The 24,049-nt window shown below is 46.7% G+C and overlaps 1 protein-coding gene across 3 annotated transcripts in view; it reads right to left on the reverse strand.

Moving 5' to 3' along the window:
* The window catches only part of CSDE1 (cold shock domain containing E1), a 54,468-nt gene extending 31,921 nt beyond the window's left edge, over positions 1-22,547 (reverse strand). For 2 of the 3 annotated variants that reach the window (XM_077294979.1, XM_077294977.1), the window contains exons 1-2: positions 22,411-22,547; positions 6,343-6,724 (exon numbers count right to left, since the gene is read on the reverse strand). The gene's annotated coding sequence lies outside the window, so the exon portion shown is untranslated. Of the gene's footprint in view, positions 1-6,342; positions 6,725-22,410 lie in introns of those variants that run through there. The other variant, XM_077294976.1, reaches the window with a different exon arrangement.
* Between the last annotated feature and the right edge of the window lie 1,502 nt (positions 22,548-24,049).

Genomic DNA, 24,049 nt, shown 5'->3' on the forward strand with positions numbered 1-24,049 from the left:
TCTGAGTGACCCATTCCGGCATGGCATTAGACACCGAAGCATTGGCAGGGGCTTCTTGGGGCTCTGACACAGTAGTCTGAGTGCAGTCCTGGCAGTGCGAGTACGTGCTGCTACTGGGGAGAGCGGTCCTGCAGGCTGTGCAGAATGCATAATAGCAGTCCTGCCTGGTTCTCTTGGATCTTGAGCCCGGCATAGTGCACAGAGTGCAGAAGGGCTGGCAATGCAGAGGACCTTACAGGGGTAGCTATGCAGAGGAACCTATAGGGGAGCCTTATAGGGAATATGGATTCACAGCCGAGTAAAACAACCCAGCTGTGATCTTACCCCACCAGTTTACCCCTAGGTCCAGCGCCGAAGATCCAGTCCTGTGCCCCCTGGAGACTGGCTGGCCTGGTCCTGCTGACCGAGAGATGCAGGGTTAATCCTTGCTGCAGTAGAAATGGCCACTGAGGAGAAGAGGAAGGGAGAGAAAGGGGCGGAGAGCTGAGAAAAAAAAAAAAGGCGGCAAAGCTGTGTAAAAACACGCCCTGTCTCGATCCACCCCTTCTACGATACTGTAGAGTGTCATATTTGTCATCCGGGGGGGCGGAGAGGAGGCGGCGGCTTCAGCTAGGCCGAAGCTGCGGCTTAAATTAGATGCCTGATGCCCAAAAAGGTTTCAGGCCGGCGCGAAAGTCCGGGAGGGGGTCGGATCTGAACCGGACCCTCAGATTTAAAAGCAGGATAGCGGTGGGGCTATAAGCGGAAGGGGGCTCCCCCTGAGGCAGTATAGAGCTGGTGCTGCCGCAGAGACAGGGGCACAGGGAGCCTGTGTCTCTATTGTGCCATGCCTGCCTGCACTCCCCCCGGCCCAGACAGGAGCCTGCAGCTGGGCTGGGGTCCCTGGATGAAGGCGCAGTGTGCTGGCAGAGTGCTGCCTGTACAGGCCCTACCTGAGGCGTCTCAACCTAATGCCCCCAGAGGGGGATTAGGGAGGGTGCTGCTGTCACCTTCAGGGGGCTTTATCCTCGCCTCGACCCAGAAACCAAAAGGAATTGGGGAAGGATCTCGACTTCGAACCAGCACCTGAGGGACTGGGAAAGGAAAGACATGGGGAATAGCCATCTCGACTTCAACCGGGCACCCTGTAATAGGGGGCCGAGGAAGAAGCCATGCCGGGAGTCTCACAGGAGACCCACTTTTCTTCATCTGTAATCCGTCGGAAAAAAAATGGAGTAAAAAAATTTTTTAGGTGTGCCTCGTACGCGACACTAAGCAAAAACTGGAGAAGGCCGACGCCGTCCAGGGGTGTATACTGCAGAGGAGGAGCCACGGTTAATCTTTTTCAGATTATGCATAGTGTCGCCTCCTAGTGGACAGCAGCATAATACCCCATGGTCCTGTAACCCCCAATGAGGCGACAGAGTAAAGCCTTCTGGTTTCTACATAGAGAAGAAAAGAATTATCTGGGTAGAAAGGCAAAATGAGCAAGTACACAGCGCTATATAATATGATTGCAATATATTAGGAGTATTAAAACTAATGGGAGGAGAGGTGCTTCTTTAACATTCCAAATCTACATCTTTACAGTTTCTCATCCAGTATAACTCTAGAAGCAATTTATGGACAATATTTTATGACAAGGCTCCCTATGAAGAGGTTAAGAAGTCTCACAAAGATAAGTGGATATAATGTCATTTGTAGGAGAAAATTAGTGTTAATGTACCTATGACAGCACTACTAGAAGATTATTGTTAGAAGCAATAGTAAGTTTAAATTTTGTTGTACACTACTAGGACAACCCCTGCTTAACCCCTTAAGGACCAGGGGTATTTTAGTTTTTGTGTTTATTTTTTTGCTCCTTCCCACGGCCATAACTTTTTTTATTTTTCCATCAATATGGTCATGTGAGGGCTTTGTTTTTTGTGGGACAAGTTGTACTTGTGAATAGCACCATTGATTTTACCATATGTACTGGAAAACGGGGAAAAATGTGGTGAAATTGCAAAAAAAAAAAAAGTGCAGTTTTTTGGATTTTTTTTTTACCATGTTCACTAAATGCTAAAACTGACCTGCCGTTATGATTCTCCAGGTCATTACGAGTTGACAGACACAACATTTTTAGGTTCTTTTTTTTATTTAAGTGATCAAAAAAAAAAAAAAAGTTTCCGAAGTTTGTAAAAAAAAAAAAAAAGTTGCCATTTTCTGATACCCGTAACGTATCTATTTTTCGTGGTCTCGGGTTGGGTGAGGGCTTATTTTTTGCATGGCGATCTGTCTTTTTTATGGATACCATTTTGGTGCAGATACGATCACCTGTTATTGCAATGTTGCAGCGACTAAAATAAATAAAAATTCTGGCATTTCAATTCTTTTTCCTCGCTACGCTGTTTACCAGTTGGATTAACTTTTTTTTTTTTTATTGATAGATCTGGCGATTCTAAACGCGGCGATACCAAATGTGTGTATATATAAAATAAGATCACCTGCATGTAGAAGAATACCTCACTTGCTATGAGCGTCGCTCATAGCTATCCGGCTATGACAACCACAGTGGATCTCCTGCTGACCCTGGGTTGCCATGCCAATCAATCGGCGACCTGCTGTCATGAGACACGAGCGCCGATGGGAGGAAGTAATGACGCACTTCCTGCACGTGCATGTTAAATGCCACTGTTAGAGCTTGAGAGCGGTATTAACACGTTAACAGCTGCGGGTGAATCGCGATTCCACCCGCAGCTGTTCTGGGCACATCGCCAGAGCCTGGACCGAACAAGGGTAGGCGTCCAATGACGGACTCTCTCTCTATATATATCTATCTCCGGCCAAACGTAACCAATACTTTCTCCAAATAGTAATAGTCTGAGCATTCAGAATATTGGGCACCCCCTGCCCATGAATGCTTGGTGTGCGAGCTGTTTGATCAGTATTTTGATGCCTGTGCTTCCTCCACCTTTTCATCACTGGTGCCTGCTGCACTCTATAGTGCATTAGCATTGTGACCAGTATTGGCAAGTGTGGCTGTTTTTTTTTTTTTTGCAGTGACTTTTTTTGGGATTTGATGTCAGTTTCAGTGAAATGATGCAATAAACCAAGTCAAGGTATATGCACACTGAGGGACCGATTCATGAAAGCACATAAGCGTTGAATAGTCGCAAAGCGAGGAAGCAGCAAAACTTAGTGATGTGGCGTTTACACCATTTTAACTCTGCTCCAACAACCAGGGCAGAGCTGGGGCAACCCCTGATCATCTTACAGGAGTAAGATTTGTGGCGAGGCAGTTGCACACCACTTTTCACAAGTGCCGGATTCAGGCACGGCAGTCTCCAGTACGCATCATCAAGAGAAATCTTTTTAAAAGCAGTTTTCAGAGCAGAAACTCCAAGGACATCAAGAGTATTTGGAGACGTTCTTCTACAATAACTTTGTACATACTCACAAATTTTTTTTTGTGAGTGCTGCTTTCATTCGTCTCTCCTGGGTTATTGGAGGCAACCCTCAGGAGGATTGCTCCCATTTCAGATTTATTGTACTGTGCCTTTTCCTTGCTTGAATCATTCCTTAGTATAAGAACATGCTTAATTTTACAGAAAAGCAGGTGTGTCCAGCAAGTGGTGAAGGTAAAATATAACTTTTAATGAAAATAAATTAAAAATATATCTATACATATGGTATCCGGCACTCAGTACACACTGGTTATACAACCTACTGACGATCTACGCGTTTCGACCTGGTGGTCTTAGTTATGATCTCTAAGCCCCCGATGTAACCTAAAAGATGAGAAATAAAGGTTAGATTATACTCACCAAGGGGCGTTTCCGCTGCGGTCCGGGTCCGATGGGCGTCGCAGTCCGGTCCAGCGCCTCCTATCTTCATACGAAGACATCCTCTTCTTGCCACGGCTCCTGCACAGGCGTACTTTGTCTGCACTGCAGTACACAGGTGCTGGGCCTCTCTGACCTTTCCCGGCGCCTGCGCACTGCAGTACTTTGCTCTGCCCTCAAAAGGGCAGACAAAGTACGCCTGCACCGGAGCAAGAAGACAAGAGGGCGTCATCATATGAAGATAGGAGGTGCTGGACCGGACCGCCCCTGGGTGAGTATAATATAACCTTTATTTCTCATCTTCAGGTTACATCGAGGGCTTATCTACAGCATTACAGAATGTTGTAGATAAGCCCCTGATGCCGAAGGCTGCAGCTCATATACGATTTTGGGGGTGACAGACTGCCTTTACCTATCTATTATCCGTGGATAAAAATTTAGAGTCCACACATGGTTGGGGGTTCTTTTGAAAAATTGTTCACAATCTTTAATAAAACCACATGTAAACCTCATCCCAAGCATTGCCAAGGATAAAAGTCAGCAGCTTCTCCATAACAGAGCAAGCATGCTCAGCTTTCAGCACATTTTGTTGAGATGTTGAAAACCACATCTACTTGTGTTGTACTATAAGTTGCTGTAAATTTGCTGTGCAGAAATCAAGACCAATACTGCAACAATTTTTAGTGGTCCAACATCTTTCTCTCTACATGCACATACGTTATATAGTTTCCTGAACTCCTGAAGTTAAACAGCTGCAAAGTCTCAAGGATGGCCACATTACTATGCAACTTATGTAGGCAGAAACAAGTTCACTTGATGTCAAGTCTGGCTATCCAAGTCCACGAAAATTAAAAAAATATATCTTAAAGGGGTCTCATTATTGATCTTCAGGAGCACGGCACCCGACCTGCCTGCTTGTCAGGGAACAGTGCGCTCCTGATGTCTGACAATTCAGACCAGAGGCAATGTTGGGCACACAGGTCCAAACTGGGCGATATTTGATGCTTCTGTAGTATTGGAGAAGTGCACAGGCATTGAAACATGCCGGATCCAGGCAGCCTTGAAAGTGCTAGACTCCTTACCTAGAAAGCCAGCTATTACCGACACTTCAGAGGTGGCCAGGCACCCAGGCAACGAGCAGCAAATTAGACTTCAGAGTCCCTCAGCTCTTTAAGAGGATTTTCAATAAGCAGCAAAGTGCAAAGATGAATGTTTTTGCAAGCACTTCACAAGTTTACACATTTGAGAAACGTTGGCTTGTCTAGTGAGTGCAAGAAACCTACATAACCTTCCCGAATGACAATCAGCCAAAACCTAAAGGGGTAGAGCGTAAAGACAAATCCTACTTAAGGCCATGCGCGAACATGAGTAATTTCTTGCAGAAATTTCTGCAAAGTTTCTGCATCTTTTGGCAGCAAAAACGCTGTGGAAAATTCTGCTGCATTTTTGGTGCGTTTTTGTCCTGTGCATTCAATGGGCCAAAAACTCACAAAGAATTGACATGCTGCAGATTTAAACAGACAGCAAACCATGAAAGGAAAAATACTGATCGTGTGCACAGCACTTCAGGATTCTCATGGACTTTGCTGGCATAAGGATTCCAGAGCTGTTTTGGGCCAATTCCGCGTGCAAAAAAACAAAAAAACAAACAAACACGCATTGTGTGCACACAGCCTAAAAATCTAAGCTAACCTGGCCAGTCAGCAGATCGCTATGGGTTTCTAAAACCATATCAAGTTAGTACTTAATTTACTTTTTTGGTTATGAAAATGTTTTATAGTGTTCCACCTTCTCTATTGAACTTGCAACTTCTTAACAGTAAAAAATAAATAAAATAATATGTATAATTTGAATTTGGGGTTCAGGAATCCCATCCAAGAGAGAAACCAGCAATGTAGTCTTTTTCAGGATATTACACAGAAAATTGGGGACACATCTGTCAAGAGTAGCAACACAAATTTAAAAATAGGTATTCCCATCTCCAAGATCGCATCCAAAATATGTAGTAGGTGTAATAACATTAACAAATACCTCTTTTCTCATGTGCAGGCACTGCAGGACCTTTGGTATCCATGGTTACGACCACTAGCAACATGCTAACTATATCAGTGGTGGTAACCATAAATACCTTAGTTTCTGCAATGCCTGCACATGAGGAAAGATATCGCGAATGAGAAGAACTATACTACATTTCTAATTAGAAGTATTTGAAAATATTACTACTACATATCCTGATGGGCTATTCCCATCAAGACCCTTTTAAGCCTCATACAGACACCTGTATGGACAGTAATGCATGGACTGATCACGGGAACATAGCCACTCAAGTTTGGGTCAGTAGATCCACAGCCAGTCCCATCCATGCATCAGCGTCCGTACACAAGCTGTGTTACATGGATATCTGAAAGAGGATTTAAGGCAGTTACTGAAAATCTCACAGGAAAAAAAAAAGAAAAAAATGAAATGAAGTTACCCGTTAACCACAAACTGCAATTAAATGGACATTTTTTAATGGAAACGGCAACAACACAGTACTCACCTTGCTGAGATATTCGGGTATTGCACTCAGTAGTATTACCGGCTGGTGTAGACAGCAGATGGTACAGAAGGTTGTCGGTTGCTAGTTTAAAAAGAGATAGTGAGAAAATGATCTACTGAGCTAAGAAAGACGACTCCCGCCACACAATGCGAGTGCAGAGTGCGGCGCTGAGAATAAAACAAAGACTAATAGCAGCGTTGGGAAGTGCTCTTGTGTAGCTGTTGAGTAGGCACAAACTTCTTGTTTCAGATCAAGCGTTGTGTCTTCAGCGCAAGTTCTCTTCTTTGGTCTTGTAGGTTACTATTGTGGCGGATGTTCCTTGACTGATCTGAACTTGAAGCAGCAGTTTCAGGTGGTAGTTTCTGTTCTGTTACACTTCATACTGAAAAACAAGACGACACTATGAATGAATTACAGGGGAAAAAAGCTCAGTCACTGGCAAACAGAATATGGTGCTTGCTCATGGTTTCACATTTTTAATCAGAACGTGAGCACATGCAGCAGAGAATTCAGCTGGATAACCACAGACCCCCTCACCACCGGTGCCAAAATGGGACTCTTATACCTGTAATACATACTCTATACCCAAAGGCTGCTGCTCCACCCTGCACCATGGGAGGAGGGGAAAGTGTGGTTCTCCTCACTCCATTGTGCTCCTCATTCCTATGATGCAACCATTTTAGGCAAAGCGGAGGAGCAGCAGCAAAGCACGGACCATTAGGTACCATGCCTATACGTTAGTAATGTACAGGATCTATACCTAGTCACATTTAAAATGGGGGTAGACCTTTAAGTGGTTGTCCACTACAAAAACCCTGCCTAATTAATTCGAAGTCCATTTCATAATAACAACGTATTGGCTGCAGCAATCACATGACACCATGTCTCAACACCCACCATTGACACCGTGAGAACAGAACTAATATTTTTTAATCTTCTATGAACCCTTGAATTGTTTAAGCAGGGGTTATGCTATGCAGAAGTGGACAAATCCCTTTAAGAGGTTGTCCAATACTTTAGCATTGATGATCTATCCTTAGGATAGGTCAGCAATGTCTGATCGGTCGGGGTCTGACACCCAGCACCCCCGCCAATCAGCCATCATCAGTGTCCGTAAACGCTCACTTGCAGAGTTTGCCGTCTTCTGGCACTGGCCGAGATCGGGTACTGAACATCTACCTCTTGTTCAGATCAATAGGAGGCAGATGTGTAGAACCCTACAGCAGCCACTGTCAGAAGACAGCCAGCTCCGCAAGTGAGGATTCCTGGCCAGCAGCATCAAAGATAACAAGCGATAAGCAGGTGCAGGGTGTCGGATCCTGACCGATCAGACATTGATCACCACCCTGCTTCCTCTCTCTCTGGCACTCTGGAATGCCAGCTCTGTCTGCAACAAGCTCCATGTGATCCACGATCTCTTTACTTCCCGCAACCTTTCCTTTCTGGCCCTCACAGACCCGGCTGACGCCCCCTGACACGGCCTCCCCTGCTGCACTGAGTTACGGTGGCCTCCACTTAACCCACTCCTCTTTCTGGCAACAGACATGGCAGAGGAGTGGGTTTCCTTCTTTCTAAAAACTGCTACTTCAACCCTATCCAACCCCCACCCTCCCCTCTTTCGAGGTTCACTCTGTCCTTATCTAATCTCCCTCTAATCTCCAAATGGCTGTCATACCGACTACCGGGCTCAGCCACTGCCTTCATTGACCAATTCTCCACCTGGCTTCTTCACCTTCTCTCTGCTGACATCCCCCATCATAATGGGTGACTTTAATATCCCTACTGACACCTGCCAGCAGCATCCAAGCTCCTGGTCCTTACTTCATCCTTTGGACTTACACAGTGGTCCTCCACAGCCACCCACGCAGACGGACATACACTAGACCTCATCTTCACCCGCCTCGGTTCCTTATCTAACCTCACAACCTCTCCCTTCCCCCTATCTGACCACCATCTACTCAACTTCTCATCCTTGTCCTCCTCACCTGCCCCCATGTCCAACAACTACCACATCCTTGCAGAAACCTTGCACACCTAGACATTCAGACTCTTCTACCCCTGTTCTCCATATCTTCACTCCACGACACGGACAGCGCCACCGCTTTCTACAACTCCACCCTCACATCAGCCATAGACTCAGTTGCCCCTCTCATGCATGGCAAAGAACTTTTACTCACCTTCTTTCCAAATCACACCACCTGAGCACTTGACCCCATCCCTTCCCACCTGCTCCCCAAATCTCACTAACATGCTCATTCCAGCCCTAACCCATCTCTTCAATCTATCGCTTTCTTCTGGTACTTTCCCCTCTGCCTTCAAACATGCCACCACCACACCCATCCCCAAAAAAGCTAACCTTGACCCAACTGCTATGCCCAGCTATCGCCCCATATCACTGCTCCCGTTTGCTTCCAAACTCCTTGAGCAGCATGTCCATGCTCAACTTTCCTCCCACCTCTCTTCTCTCTTCTTGACAACCTCCAATCTGGCTTCTACCCCCACCAAACCTGCTCTGACCAAAATTACTAATGACTTACAGCAAAAGCTAACAGACAGTCCTCCATCTTCCTCCTTCTCAACCTATCCTCTGCTTTCGACACAGTCGCCCACTGCCTACTGGTACAGATTCTTTCTTCCCTTGGCATCAAAGGCCTTGCCCTGTCCTGGATTGCTTCATACCTTTCCAACCGCACATTTAGCTTTTCCCACTCCCACACTACCTCCTCATCCCGCCCTCTCACTGTTGGGAGTCCCTCAAGGCTCTGCCCTAGGGCCCCTACTTTTTTCCCCATCTATACCCTTGCCCTAGGACAACTCAAACAGTGATGAGCGAATATACTCGTTACTCGAGATTTCTTTACATCTGTTAGCCAGCATAAGTACATGTGGGGATTCCCTAGCAACCAGGCAACCCCCACATGTACCTATGCTGGCTAACAAATGTAAATCATTCAGCTGCGGCAAGAAAAACTAAATCTCCGAGCACTAAAAAATACTCGGAGGACCCCCGAGAAATCTAGAGTAACGAGTATATTCGCTCATCACTACTCATACAGTCCCATGGCTTCCAGTACCACCCGTATGCAGACAACACTCAGATCTACCTCTCTGGCCCAGATGTCACCTCTTTGATGTCCAGAATCCCCGAGTGTATCAGCCATAACCTGTTATGACCCCAATGGCGAGGGTCTCAGAGGAACAAGTAAGTCTGCGAAGTACAAAAATCCAGCTCATAGGGTAGTGGTAACTGGGTTGACCATATATCTACTCCTAACGCCAACACTAGAAGTAGCCGGGGAACATGCCTACGTTGGTCGCTAGATGTCTCGCGCCAGCCGGAGGACTAACTACCCCTAGAAGAGGAAAACAAAGACCTCTCTTGCCTCCAGATAATAGACCCCAAAAGTTGGATACAAGCCCCCCACAAATAATAACGGTGAGGTAAGAGGAAATGACAAACACAGAGATGAACTAGGTTTAGCAAAGAGAGGCCCACTTACTAATAGCAGAATGTAGTAAGATAACTTATATGGTCAACAAAAACCCTATCAAAATTCCACACTGGAAATTCAAGAACCCCTGAACCGTCTAACGGCCCGGGGGGAGAACTCCAGCCTCCCTAGAGCTTCCAGCAAGGTTAGGATACAGATTATGTACAAGCTGGACAAAAATGCAAACAAAAACAAATAGCAAAAAGCAAGAAAGCAGACTTAGCTTAATCTAGCAGGAACCAGGATCAGTAGACAAGAGCACAACAGATTAGCTCTGATTACAACGTTGCCAGGCATTGAACTGAAGGTCCAGGGAGCTTATATAGCAACACCCCTGAACTAACGGCCCAGGTGAGCATACAAGGGATGACTGACATACCCAGAGTCAAATCACTAGTAACCACTAGAGGGAGCCAAAAAGCAAATTCACAACAGTACCCCCCCCTTAGTGAGGGGTCACCGAACCCTCACCAAGACCACCAGGATGAGCGGCATGAAAGGCACGAACCAAATCGGCCGCATGCACATCAGAGGCGACCACCCAGGAATTATCCTCCTGACCATAGCCCTTCCACTTGACCAGGTACTGAAGCCTCCGCCTGGAGAGACGAGAATCTAAGATCTTCTCCACCACGTACTCCAACTCGCCCTCAACCAACACCGGAGCAGGAGGCTCCGCAGAAGGGACCACAGGCACAACGTACCGCCGCAACAAGGACCTATGAAATACGTTGTGAATGGCAAACGACACCGGAAGATCCAGGCGAAAGGATACAGGATTAAGGATTTCCAATATCTTGTAAGGACCAATGAAGCGAGGCTTAAATTTGGGAGAGGAGACCTTCATAGGAACAAATCGAGAAGACAGCCATACCAAATCCCCAACGCGAAGTCGGGGACCCACACCGCGGCGGCGGTTGGCAAAACGCTGAGCCTTCTCCTGTGACAACTTCAAGTTGTCCACCACATGACTCCAGATCCGCTGCAACCTATCCACCACAGAATCCACCCCAGGACAGTCAGAAGGCTCCACATGTCCCGAGGAAAAACGAGGATGGAAACCAGAGTTGCAGAAAAATGGCGAAACCAAGGTGGCGGAACTAGCCCGATTATTAAGGGCAAATTCAGCCAACGGCAAGAAGGTCACCCAATCATCCTGATCAGAAGAGACAAAACACCTCAAATAAGCCTCCAGAGTCTGATTAGTTCGCTCCGTTTGTCCGTTAGTCTGGGGATGAAAAGCGGACGAAAACGACAAATCAATGCCCATCCTACCACAAAAGGATCGCCAGAACCTGGAAACAAACTGGGATCCTCTGTCCGACACAATATTCTCAGGAATGCCGTGCAAACGAACCACGTTCTGGAAGAACACAGGAGCCAGATCAGAAGAGGAGGGCAGCTTAGGCAAAGGAACCAAATGGACCATCTTGGAGAAACGATCACATATCACCCAGATGACAGACATGCCCTGAGACACCGGAAGATCAGAAATGAAATCCATAGAGATGTGTGTCCAAGGTCTCTTCGGGACAGGCAAGGGCAAGAGCAACCCGCTGGCACGAGAACAGCAAGGCTTAGCTCGAGCACAAGTTCCACAGGACTGCACAAATGACCGCACATCCCTTGACAAGGAAGGCCACCAAAAGGACCTGGCCACCAGATCTCTGGTGCCAAAAATTCCCGGGTGCCCTGCCAACACTGAGGAATGAACCTCGGAAATGACTCTGCTGGTCCATTTAGCAGGCACAAACAATCTGTCAGATGGACAAGAGTCAGGCCTACCAGCCTGAAATCTCTGCAACACACGCCGCAGATCAGGAGAAATAGCTGACAAGATAACTCCTTCCTTAAGAATACCCACAGGTTCAGCGACTCCAGGAGCATCAGGCACAAAGCTCCTAGAGAGAGCATCGGCCTTCACATTCTTAGAACCTGGTAAATACGAGACCACAAAGTCAAAACGGGAGAAAAACAATGACCAGCGGGCCTGTCTAGGATTCAGGCGTTTAGCAGACTCGAGATACATCAGGTTTTTGTGATCAGTCAAGACCACCACACGATGCTTAGCACCCTCGAGCCAATGACGCCACTCCTCAAATGCCCACTTCATGGCCAACAACTCCCGATTGCTCACATCATAATTTCGCTCTGCCGGCGAAAACTTCCTGGAGAAAAAGGCACAAGGTCTCATAGTAGAGCAACCAGGGCCTCTCTGCGACAAAACGGCCCCTGCCCCAATCTCCGAAGCATCCACCTCCACCTGAAAGGGAAGTGAGGTGTCAGGTTGGCACAAAACAGGCGCCGAAGTAAACCGGCGTTTCAACTCCTGGAAAGCCTCCACGGCAGCAGGAGCCCAGTTAGCTACATCAGAGCCTTTCTTGGTCATATCCGTCAATGGTTTAACAACGCTAGAAAAATTTGCGATAAAACGACGGTAGAAGTTAGCAAAACCCAAGAACTTCTGAAGACTCTTAACTGACGAGGGTTGAGTCCAATCATGAATAGCTCGGACCTTGACTGGGTCCATCTCCACAGCAGAAGGGGAAAAAATGAACCCCAAAAAGGGAACCCTCTGTACACCAAAGAGACACTTTGAGCCTTTAACAAAGAATTTTCACGCAAAATCTTAAAAACCATCCTGACCTGCTCCACATGCGAGTCCCAATCATCAGAAAAAACCAGAATATCATCCAGATAAACAATCAAAAATTTATCCAGATACTTCCGGAAAATGTCATGCATAAAGGACTGAAAAACTGAAGGGGCATTAGAGAGCCCAAAAGGAATCACCAAGTACTCAAAATGACCTTCGGGCGTATTGAATGCGGTTTTCCATTCATCGCCTTGCTTAATGCGCACAAGGTTGTACGCACCACGAAGGTCTATCTTGGTGAACCACTTGGCACCTTTAATCCGGGCAAACAAGTCTGACAACAGCGGCAAAGGATACTGAAATTTGACAGTGATCTTGTTTAAAAGCCGATAGTCAATACAAGGCCTCAAAGATCCGTCCTTTTTGGCCACAAAAAAGAATCCCGCACCAAGAGGGGAAGAAGAAGGACGGATATGCCCCTTCTCAAGAGACTCCTTGATATATGAACGCATCGCGGTATGTTCAGGTACCGACAAATTAAACAGTCTCCCCTTAGGAAACTTACTGCCAGGAATCAAATCTATTGCACAGTCACATTCCCTATGAGGAGGCAGTGCACTGGACTTAGACTCACTGAAGACATCCTGATAATCAGACAAATACGCCGGAACTTCCGAAGGCGTAGAAGAAGCAATAGACAAGGGCAGGGAATCACCATGAATTCCATGGCAGCCCCAACTTGACACCGACATTGCCTTCCAGTCCAAGACTGGATTATGGGTCTGTAACCATGGCAAACCCAAAACAACCAAATCATGCATCTTATGCAGAACAAGAAAACGTATCACCTCCCGATGTTCGGGAGTCATGCACATGGTAACCTGTGTCCAAAACTGCGGTTTATTTTTTGCCAAAGGCGTAGCATCAATACCCCTAAGAGGGATAGGATTTTCTAATGGCTCCAGAACAAAACCGCAGCGCTTGGCAAATGACAGATCCATCAGACTCAGGGCAGCACCTGAGTCTACAAACGCCATGACAGGATACGATGACAGTGAGCAAATCAAAGTTACAGATAGAATAAATTTAGGTTGCAAATTACCAATGGCGACAGGACTAACAACCCTAGTAAGACGTTTAGAGCATGCTGAGATAACATGTGTAGAATCACCACAGTAGTAACACAAGCCATTCTGGCGTCTATGAATTTTCCGCTCATTTCTAGTCAGGATTCTATCACATTGCATTAAATCAGGTGCCTGTTCAGACAACACCATGAGGGAATTTGCGGTTTTGCGCTCCCGCAACCGCCGGTCGATTTGAATTGCCAGGGCCATGGAATCATTCAGACCTGTGGGAATGGGAAAACCCACCATCACATTCTTAATGGCTTCAGAAAGGCCATTTCTGAAATTTGCAGCCAATGCACACTCGTTCCACTGGGTCAGCACGGACCATTTCCGAAATTTTTGGCAATACACTTCAGCCTCGTCCTGGCCCTGAGACATAGCCAGCAAGGCTTTTTCTGCCTGAATCTCAAGTTTGGGTTCCTCATAAAGCAAACCGAGCGCCAGAAAAAAACGCATCAATATCAGCCAATGCCGGATCTCCTGGCGCCAGCGAGAAGGCCCAATCCTGAGGGTCGCCCCGTAAAAAAGAAATAACAATTTTCACTTGCTGAGCGGAGTCTCCAGATGAACAGGGTCTCAGGGACAAAAACAATTTACAATTATTCCTGAAATTTCTAAATTTAAATCGGTCTCCGGAAAACAGTTCAGGAATCGGTATCTTAGGTTCTGACATAGGATTTCTGATAACATAATCTTGTATGCCCTGCACACGAGCAGTAAGCTGGTCCACACCTGTAATCAAGGTCTGGACATTCATGTCTGCAGCAAACACAAGCCACTCAGAGGTAAAGGGAAAAAGAAAAAAAAACTCAGAATTTTCTTTCTTATAATCCCGCTTCTGCAATGCATTTAACATTTAATACTGGCCTGGCAAACTGTTATGACCCCAATGGCGAGGGTCTCAGAGGAACAAGTAAGTCTGCGAAGTACAAAAATCCAGCTCATAGGGTAGTGGTAACTGGGTTGACCATATATCTACTCCTAACGCCAACACTAGAAGTAGCCGGGGAACATGCCTACGTTGGTCGCTAGATGTCTCGCGCCAGCCGGAGGACTAACTACCCCTAGAAGAGGAAAACAAAGACCTCTCTTGCCTCCAGATAATAGACCCCAAAAGTTGGATACAAGCCCCCCACAAATAATAACGGTGAGGTAAGAGGAAATGACAAACACAGAGATGAACTAGGTTTAGCAAAGAGAGGCCCACTTACTAATAGCAGAATGTAGTAAGATAACTTATATGGTCAACAAAAACCCTATCAAAATTCCACACTGGAAATTCAAGAACCCCCGAACCGTCTAACGGCCCGGGGGGAGAACTCCAGCCTCCCTAGAGCTTCCAGCAAGGTTAGGATACAGATTATGTACAAGCTGGACAAAAATGCAAACAAAAACAAATAGCAAAAAGCAAGAAAGCAGACTTAGCTTAATCTAGCAGGAACCAGGATCAGTAGACAAGAGCACAACAGATTAGCTCTGATTACAACGTTGCCAGGCATTGATCTGAAGGTCCAGGGAGCTTATATAGCAACACCCCTGAACTAACGGCCCAGGTGAGCATACAAGGGATGACTGACATACCCAGAGTCAAATCACTAGTAACCACTAGAGGGAGCCAAAAAGCAAATTCACAACATAACCTCCTTCTTCGACTCTCGCTTCCTAAAACTCAATGTAGACAAAACCGAACTCATCATCTCACCCCCCCCCCCCATCTCGCGTATCCCCCCCTACCTGATCTATTAGGCTGTATGCACACGTTCCGGATTTTTCACGTTTCTTTGGCTATAAAAACGAGATAAAAACGCATCCATTAAGCATCCTATTAATAGAATGCAATCCGCAATTTGTGCATATGTTGGTGGGGTTTTTCTGCGGAAGAAACGCATAGTGGAAAAAAAAAATGCAGCATGTTCATTAATTTGGCTGATTTTTCGCAGATTTCCCGCTATTTAATGCATTGGGAAGCTCCAGAAAAAAAAATGTGAAAAATCCGCACAAAAAAGGGCGAGAAAAACACATGCGGATTTCTTGCGGAAAAAGTCCGGTTTTATTCAGGAAATTTTTTGCAAACAATCATGATGTGTGCACATAGCGTGATGCAGTTTACCGTAAGGCTCTCTCCTGCACCTGAAATCCGCTGCCTCGGGGTAACTCAACTCTGCCCTGTCCTTCAAACCGCATGTCCAAATTTTTGCCACCTCCAACTCAAAAATATTGCCAGAGTCCGTCTCTTCCTCAGCCCACAATCTACTAAAACTCTTGTGCATGCCTTCATCTCCTGCCTCGATTACTGCAACACCCTCCTCTGTGGCCTCCCCGCTAACTCTCTTGCACCACTCCAGTCTGTCCTCAACTCTGCTGCCCGACAAATCCACCTTGCTACTCCCCTGGTTTCTCCCCTCTGCAAATCCCTCCACTGGCTCCCAATTCTCCAACGAATCCAGTTCAAACTACTAACACTGATCTACAAAGCCATCCACAACCTGTCCCCTCCCTATATCTCTGATCTAATCTCCCAATATCTACCCTCACATAATCTTCGATCCTCCCAAGACCTCCTACTCTCCTCTACACTTATTCGTTCCTCACACAACCGCCTCTAAGATTTCTCCCGAATATCCCCCATCCTCTGGAACTCCACGCCTCAACAAGTCCGATTATCCACCACCCTCGGATCCTTCAGACGGAACCTGAAAACCTATCTTTTCAGGAAAGCCTACAATAACCATTCTGCTGCCTCACCACCGCCACCAGAGCTGCAGCTCCCCCGACCTTCTGTCTCCTCTCCATTATCCCGTAGAATTTAAGTCCGCAAGGACAGGGTCCTCTCCCCTCTGTACCAGTCTGTCATTGTAAATTTGTTTACTGTAAAACTTATCTATAACCCTGTACGTAGCCCCTTTTCTCATGTACAGCACCATAATTAAATAATAATAAATCCTAAGGCAAAATGCTAAAGTAGTGGACAACCTCTTTAAATAAATCAACTGTGAACATGCACCAAATTGGGGACCATGATCCAAACACCACAAAGACAGGAAACAAAAACTGATTGTTCTTTATTGACCACATAAAACGGTGTCTGGTTTCGCCTATTAAATTAAACGCTCTACCGAGCACTTAAGTAAAGTTACTAAATGTTTAATTTCATTTTTACAAGTCCTGTGATGTGAATATAACGCCACACCTTCATTATTCCAAATGCTAGTCAAAAACCTGTCGCGCTGGCTAGATTACCGATGAGGTATGCTCTGAGCCAGTGGTCTGCTGAAGACCCCAAGCCTATCATGATGGTACTGGAGTTCACAAGAGACTATGATTTCTGACAATCGCAGGATCAGGTCCCCCCAAAGACGACGAAAATACAGTAAAATGTTTTGAACTTTCATAAATTGTAAATCCCGCACCTATGGATGTTTGGTATCGCCACATTCGTACTGGCCTGGAGAATTTTATTTATAGGTTAATTTTACTGTATAATAAAAAAAAAAAAAAAAAAAAAAAAAAAAAAAGTGGAATGGCCCCCTTTTTTTTTTACTATGCTCCCCCACTTCAGTACAATAAGTGATAAAATGAATGACTTCATTCAAAACTACACCTTGTCTAGAGAAAAAACAAGCCCTCACATGGCTATGTCAAAGGAATAATAAAAGATGTTGTGGCTCTTCGAAGGGGTGGAAACTGCACATTGACTTCTGCTAGTTCTCGTTCATTGGAAAAGTAGGAAAATATAATCTCTGCACTGACAATCTCGCATAGTCACTAATGTACCTAGTACTATAAGTGTACGTCTCTAGCAAATTTAGTAGCAGTTACAATTTCTGTAATTTGGAAATATCTAGACTTAACCAAGTGTCTAAAGTACAGGGACTGGCAATATTGACCCCAAGGGCAGAGACAGACTGCCATATTTCTCGTGAGAATCGCACCATAAACCTCGCACTGGCTGTCGGCTCTCCTGACCTGAGCTTGACAGCCGCATAATAATCCATCATACCGTTTGGCTCAGGTCAGGAGATATGCCGGCCAGCGCTTGCCATGCTATGCGATTCTCACACGAGAAATACGGCAGTCTGTCTCTGCCCATTCACTAGTCTACAGAAGCCTCCCTTGCCACTTCCCTGGCTACAGTTGGCATAAGCAAATTACAGACCAATTTCACATTACAACTGAGAAAGGAGGGCTTAGTATAAAGTAACATATCATTTATGATGTAAAATAGAGTTTATAAAAAGCATATATGTGGCCATATAATGGAGATTTATTATTTTTATATAGCGCTAACATATTCCACAGCGCTTTACAGTTTTTGCACACCATCATCACAGGACCATTCTGAGGAGGAGAAGGCCGTTTGGCTGACAACTACCCAATATGTATGGGGGCCTGAAGTGTATACTCCCAAAGTCTCCACTATAAATCTGCACTTCAGACAAACGTGAAATCACATCACTTACTAGACCAGAGCTGCTGGTCAAAAACGTTACACTTCAGCTCTAAAGGCTTGTTCAATGGGGAGAGGAAAGTTTCACTACAATTTTAGGAAGAGACTGCAAGAACAAAAGGTGAAAGTGCCACCACTATGAAATAGCTCCCAAGTGATGCACGGCTCTTTTTTGCAAATACGCCTTTAACAGCTGTTGTTCCATCTGAAAGAATTCCTCAGTAGTTGTTCCATGGCCCAACTAGTAACTATTAATAGGCTGTCAATTCGGGGTATTGTGTGCAGCAGCTGAGAGCCCAAGCCGCTTTATTCTGGCCATGTGGCTACAGCATCGCACATGTAAGTGATTGGGATACGGCCGAGATCAGCTCATGGAAACAGTGGAATAAGCCACTACTATAACAAGGCAGTACTCCGGTGACTGATCTAGATTTTACATTCTCGCACTACAGTCCCACAATAGTTAAAGAAAAAATAAAGCTTTCCAGTGATTTTATTTAAAGTGCTTTCAGCCATGACATTACCCTATTAGTTGTTCCATTCTATCTGAAAATTTCTCTGGAGTTGGATCGTGTGAATACATGGCGACACCCCCACAACACCTCTGCCCCTCAGACGTTACACGCCTTTATATTTTCTGGAGGCCCCTAGAAGTTGCATGGTACAGAGCATGTAGCTTGGAAGACCTATGACTGCTGCAGCTGATCGACGGCCAGTTCATTTTTTTTCCCCCCTTTGAAAAATCACTGATGGTAAAAACGGATACTCAGATGAAAATCTGATTCAAAACACTGAGGAGAAGTGATTTTTTTTCTGAAGAATTTCAGTGTAAGCAAGACATACAAATTTTAAAGTGAACTTGACTGATCCTTGGCCAACATATATCAGACTGGCTGGATGGCAACTAGTCGGACAGGCGGGTCCCCGGCAGCTTCTCCGCACTGGATTGACAGTTCCCTCCATATAGAGGGGTTGGACAAAATAATGGAAACACCTTATATTTTGGCATCATAATCTTCGAACATGTGATAAACATGCAAACCGTGACATATGGTAATGTTTTGTAGTTGATTTGTGTTATGTAATATGTGTACGTAAATTAACTGTTTGTTTTGCATAATTGTAAGAACATTGATGAGAACCTGATACCAATGGCAGACCTCTCGGATTTTCAAAGAGGCCAAATTGTTGGTGCTCGTATGGCAGGCGCTAGTGTAACAGAAAGTGCCCGAATGCTTGGCGTGTCAAGAGGTACTGTCTCCAAAGTAATGACTGCGTTTGAAAGAAGGAAAAACGTCCGCAGCAAAGCACAGGTCCGGCCGAAAGCCAAAGTTGACAGAGAGACCCTCGGACTCTAAAGCAAATTGTGAGAGAGGATCGCAAGACCACGGCTCCGAAAATCACTGCTGAGCTCAATGAACACCTACAGAACCCAATTTCCACGAAAACTGTTAGTCGGGAGCTGCACAAATCTGGATTCCACGGAAGAGCTGCAATTAGAAAACCGCTGCTCTCAATGACAAGTGTTTCCAAGCGTTTAGAGTGGCGTAGAAACCTCCAGAATTGGTCCCCCGAGCAATGGAAACATGTGATATTCTCAGACGAATCATCATTTACCCTATTTCCGACCTCTGGCTGAATGTACCTTTGGAGACAGCCAAAAGAAGCATTCCATCCAGACGGCCTTCTCCCAACCGTAAAACATGGCGGAGGTTCTGTGATGATCTGGGGTGCTATTTCATGGAGATCCGCCGGGCCAATGATATCCCTTCATGGAAGAATTAACAGCAGAGATTATTTAGGCATTTTGGGCGACCAAGTGCATCCAATGGTTCAATCATCTTTCAGGATGATAATGCACCAATTCATACAGCTAGAATCGTAAAGCATGGCACGGGGAACAGTCTAATGAAGTTGAGCATCTCATCTGGCCCCAACAATCCCCAGACCTCAATATTATTGAGCATTTATGGTCGATTTTAGAGATTCAAGTTAGACGTCGATTTCCGCCGCCATCGTCGCTCAGAGAACTGGAGGGTGTTTTAACTGCAGAATGGGCTAAAATTCCTTTGAAAACAATTCACACCTTGTATGAATCCATACTTCGGAGAATTGAGGCTGTAATTGCTGCAAAAGGTGGACCTACACCATATTAAACTAACTTTTGTTGGTGTTTCCATTATTTTGTCCAACTCCTGTACACACACATGTAAGGAGACACCTGGCACTCCAAGGTAGCAGGCAAGGAGAAGCGGCTGGGGACCCGCCTGTCTGACTAGTCTCCAGGGCGGCTCAGTCACCGGCAGCTTTTAAAGTCTGCTTAAGGGGAAAAAAATATACCTGGCTGAGATCACAATGCCCGCCACATGCAGATTGCTTCAGTAACTTTACTTTTAAGCTTCTTAAACTACAGTCTCTCTACTTAGCATTTCCCAAATATGCCTTCATTACAAAGAGAATGGGTTGGGGGAAGAAAGCCAGAGGTGACTGCATTGATTTTATGGCATGGTAAACTAAAGCAGCGACTACACACACCAGTGGCTGATCGTAGTTGTGGGGGAGGGCACTTTGTTGTGACCACCACGAACCTTGCTGTGTGGCTCTTACCCACTGAACATGAATACATCACCATTCACATTAATAAGGCGTCCGTACATCCAACAGTCAGCACCAAGATGTCAGTGTACAGGAGCCCACATAACGTAGCCGCTGTGCATCTAATGTAACGCCTGGGTATCCGAGAACAGTAATTTGGAAAGGGGGTGAGAACTTTGCGCATTGGGTCTCATCATACACAGCACTGTACCACTCCTATAGGTTAGGCCGCTTATTGCCAGATGCCCTCTTTGAAAAAGGCCCAAACTAATTTAGTACAACTTACTTTCCCCCAAGAAATAACAGGTTATTTTTGTGATAAGACTGCTGCACCATCCTGTGCGTTCCCATTCCCTCATCAATAGCTTATGGCAGCGCAGTCTGTAGGGATATCCCCGGCAGATGAGGCCAGGAGAACAGTGAGGGACGCCACGGCAGCGGGAAGGAGTGTCCGATGTGTGTGTGTGTACGGGGGGGGCGGGGGATTTTTACTTCAGGGCCGTAGTAGACCGTATTTGTAACCCAATAAACTGGAGCTTAAACCTGCTACATAGAAGCTACTATGCTTAGCTTATATAGCGCCATCATATGCCGCAGCGCTGTACAGATACCAGCATCACTGTCCCCATTGGGGCTCACAGTCTAGATTCCCTAGCAGTATGTCTTTGGAGTGTGGGAGGAAACCCGCGCAAACACGGGGAGAACATACAATCCTTGCAGATGTCGTCCTTGGTGGGAAGCTAGGCCATCATGCACACGAATGTATAATAAAGGAACCATTCAGGGTTTCTAGTGTTTGGAATCCCTACCCCTAATATTGTGCCATTACAGAGACATTCCCTCTAGATGTAGATTTTGGGGGGAACCATTTGTATCCTATGTATTTCAGAGGAACCTGCCCCGATTTATTGCCGGACAGAATACACTCGTGCACGGTGGGACCCATCAGTCACCAGCACAGCCCACACATTAGAGCCTTGCGGTGGGCTTTACGCAAACAGCTGATTCTGGAGAACCATTGCCCTACAGCCATCACATGTACAGATCGGTAAGAGCCCGGCACAGACTATGGAAACACCGCTCAGCGATGACCAGGCTACGGAAGCCACCTGGGGAGTCGCCTACTGACCACATCGGTGCTGGCTATGCACGAGTGGATTGCTAACGATCAGGCCTGCTCGGGCCCATGGCGCCACATCACGGATTCCTCTAGGCCGGGGATTGCGACACTCGGCTGAGTGGAAACAAGCACACTGCATTTCACAAACCACGTTCCTCATCGCCGGCGCTGTGCATTCTGGGACACGTAGTCCCGAGGCGCTGGCTATGAAAAGAGAGAGCCCGCTCAGGACTACAACTCCCATGTCCCCCCGCGGCGATCACCAGGAGACAGTCGGTTCGCACCCTGCCCGCCAGCTGCGGACTAGCCGCTCCACCCGCCGCCTGATTGGACGCCCAAACACCCGGTCCCCGCCCCCACCCTGCATTGTGAGGCTCTTTGTCCACCCGCTACACGCATCACTGCCATACGTAGGGGCACTGCCCAAGTCTCGGGTGATGCCGTACAGCCGGGAATCCGGTGCCACGTCCCGCTCTGAGAAGCCGCACTCAGATACCAGCCCCGGCCAGTACAGACACGAGACCTGCCCAGTAACGTCCCGCTGACGGGGCAAGGCATGACAAAGCAGCTCCGCCCGGGTCATACGGCGCCACTCACTGCCAGGAAGCACGCCTGTCACCCGCTAATCCCACACAGAAGCTAAACCGGCCATTCCCGGCCCCCGAAGCCAGAGAGAACCGCAAACTCACCCCAACAGCTCACAGCACTATCACCAGCGCCGCCATAAGCAGCACGGCACATTACGTAGGAATAAAACACTGACTTCTCGCGAGAACTTGTATTCCCATAGGAGGAGTCGGGTACAGTGCACATGCGCAGTCTGCTCCAGACAATGCGGAGCCGGCTGCGGCACCACGCATGCGCACTGGGCGCCTTGTAGGCGCGCTGGGATGATGTCATTTCATTGGCTCGGTCACCCCTGTGTTTCTCCCCTTGTCCTGACGGTAACTCCGCATTGCGGGACCCTCTGACCTCCGCCTTATTACGTTAGGCGGAAGCGACCCTCGTGAATGCCTGACTCCTCACTTTCTGTGCTTTAGGTACACTCATGGCTGATCCCTTATGTGCCATTTCCAAAATGTCTATGGGAATTGCTCCCAGCAATATGTGCTGGCGTATTTGCTTAGCCTCACCCACTTCCCATCAGACCACGCCCTATATATAATATACATATACACCTGGATGTTGGTGTCTGATCGTCTGCAGCGCTGACCACGTCATTAGAGCTGCAGTCAATCTAGTAAGCTAAGGCTACGTTCACATTTGCGTTGTTAGGCGCAGCGTCTGCACCGCAACGCAAAACGCATGCACAACGCGGCTTTTTGTGACTCATGCGTCCAATTTTGGCATGATTTTCGGCGCAAAAAAACTGCATCATGCAGCGTCCTCTGCGCCCTGACGCGCCAAAAATGACGCATGCGTCACAAAACTCAAGACAACGCATGTCCATGCGCCCCCCATGTGAAATATAGGGCCGCATGACGCATGCACCGCTATGTGTCGCCGAACCTGCGCCCGACGCAACGCAAATGTGAGCGTAGTCTAAGTGGCATGTGCCGTCAATTCAGGCAGTCACTGAGCTCACTGGATGCCGCACTATGAACGTGATGTCAGCGCTGCAGACGATCACAGGCACCAGGAACAGCGGCAGAGTAAGCATAGCGCCTGGGGCACCCCTCTAAGGTGGCAGAGTGTTGGCTTCATACATATTTAGGGGGCAAAGTGGATCCTTTTATGTACAGGGACATCGTGGTGGCACCATATATAATCTCGGGCGCAGTGATAATTTTGGGAGTACAACGGGCTGGCTGGCACTTTTCAGCCTGGGGGGGCAATCACAAGTCTGTGGCCCTCGAGTTGCAGTCGCCCACCTTTGCCCTACTTATCTCTGGCCACTGCATTAAAGCAACTGAGATAACATGCTTTAAAAACAGGCTTGTACATAGATATATAAATAGAACAGAGCTTGCTGCACAGATGTGGGAGCAGAACCAAGCTTACTGTAACAGAAGCAAGCTGACTACATAGACACCAGAAAGATGGATTACTACGTAGATAAGGAAGCAGAACCGAGCTTACTACAGAGACATGGGAGCAGAACCGAGCTTACTACAGAGATATGGGAGCAGAACCAAGCTTACTACAGAGATAAGGCAGCAGAACAGAGTTTACTACAGAGATAATGGAGCAGAACAGAATTTACTACAGAGATAATGGAGCAGAATGGAGCTTACTACAGAGATAAGGGAGCAGAACCTAGCTTACTACAGAGATATGGGAGCAGAACCGAGCTTACTACAGAGACATGGGAGCAGAACCGAGCTTATT

This window comes from Ranitomeya variabilis, chromosome 3 (assembly GCF_051348905.1).
Source record: "Ranitomeya variabilis isolate aRanVar5 chromosome 3, aRanVar5.hap1, whole genome shotgun sequence".
NCBI classification, from domain to species: Eukaryota; Metazoa; Chordata; class Amphibia; order Anura; family Dendrobatidae; genus Ranitomeya; species Ranitomeya variabilis.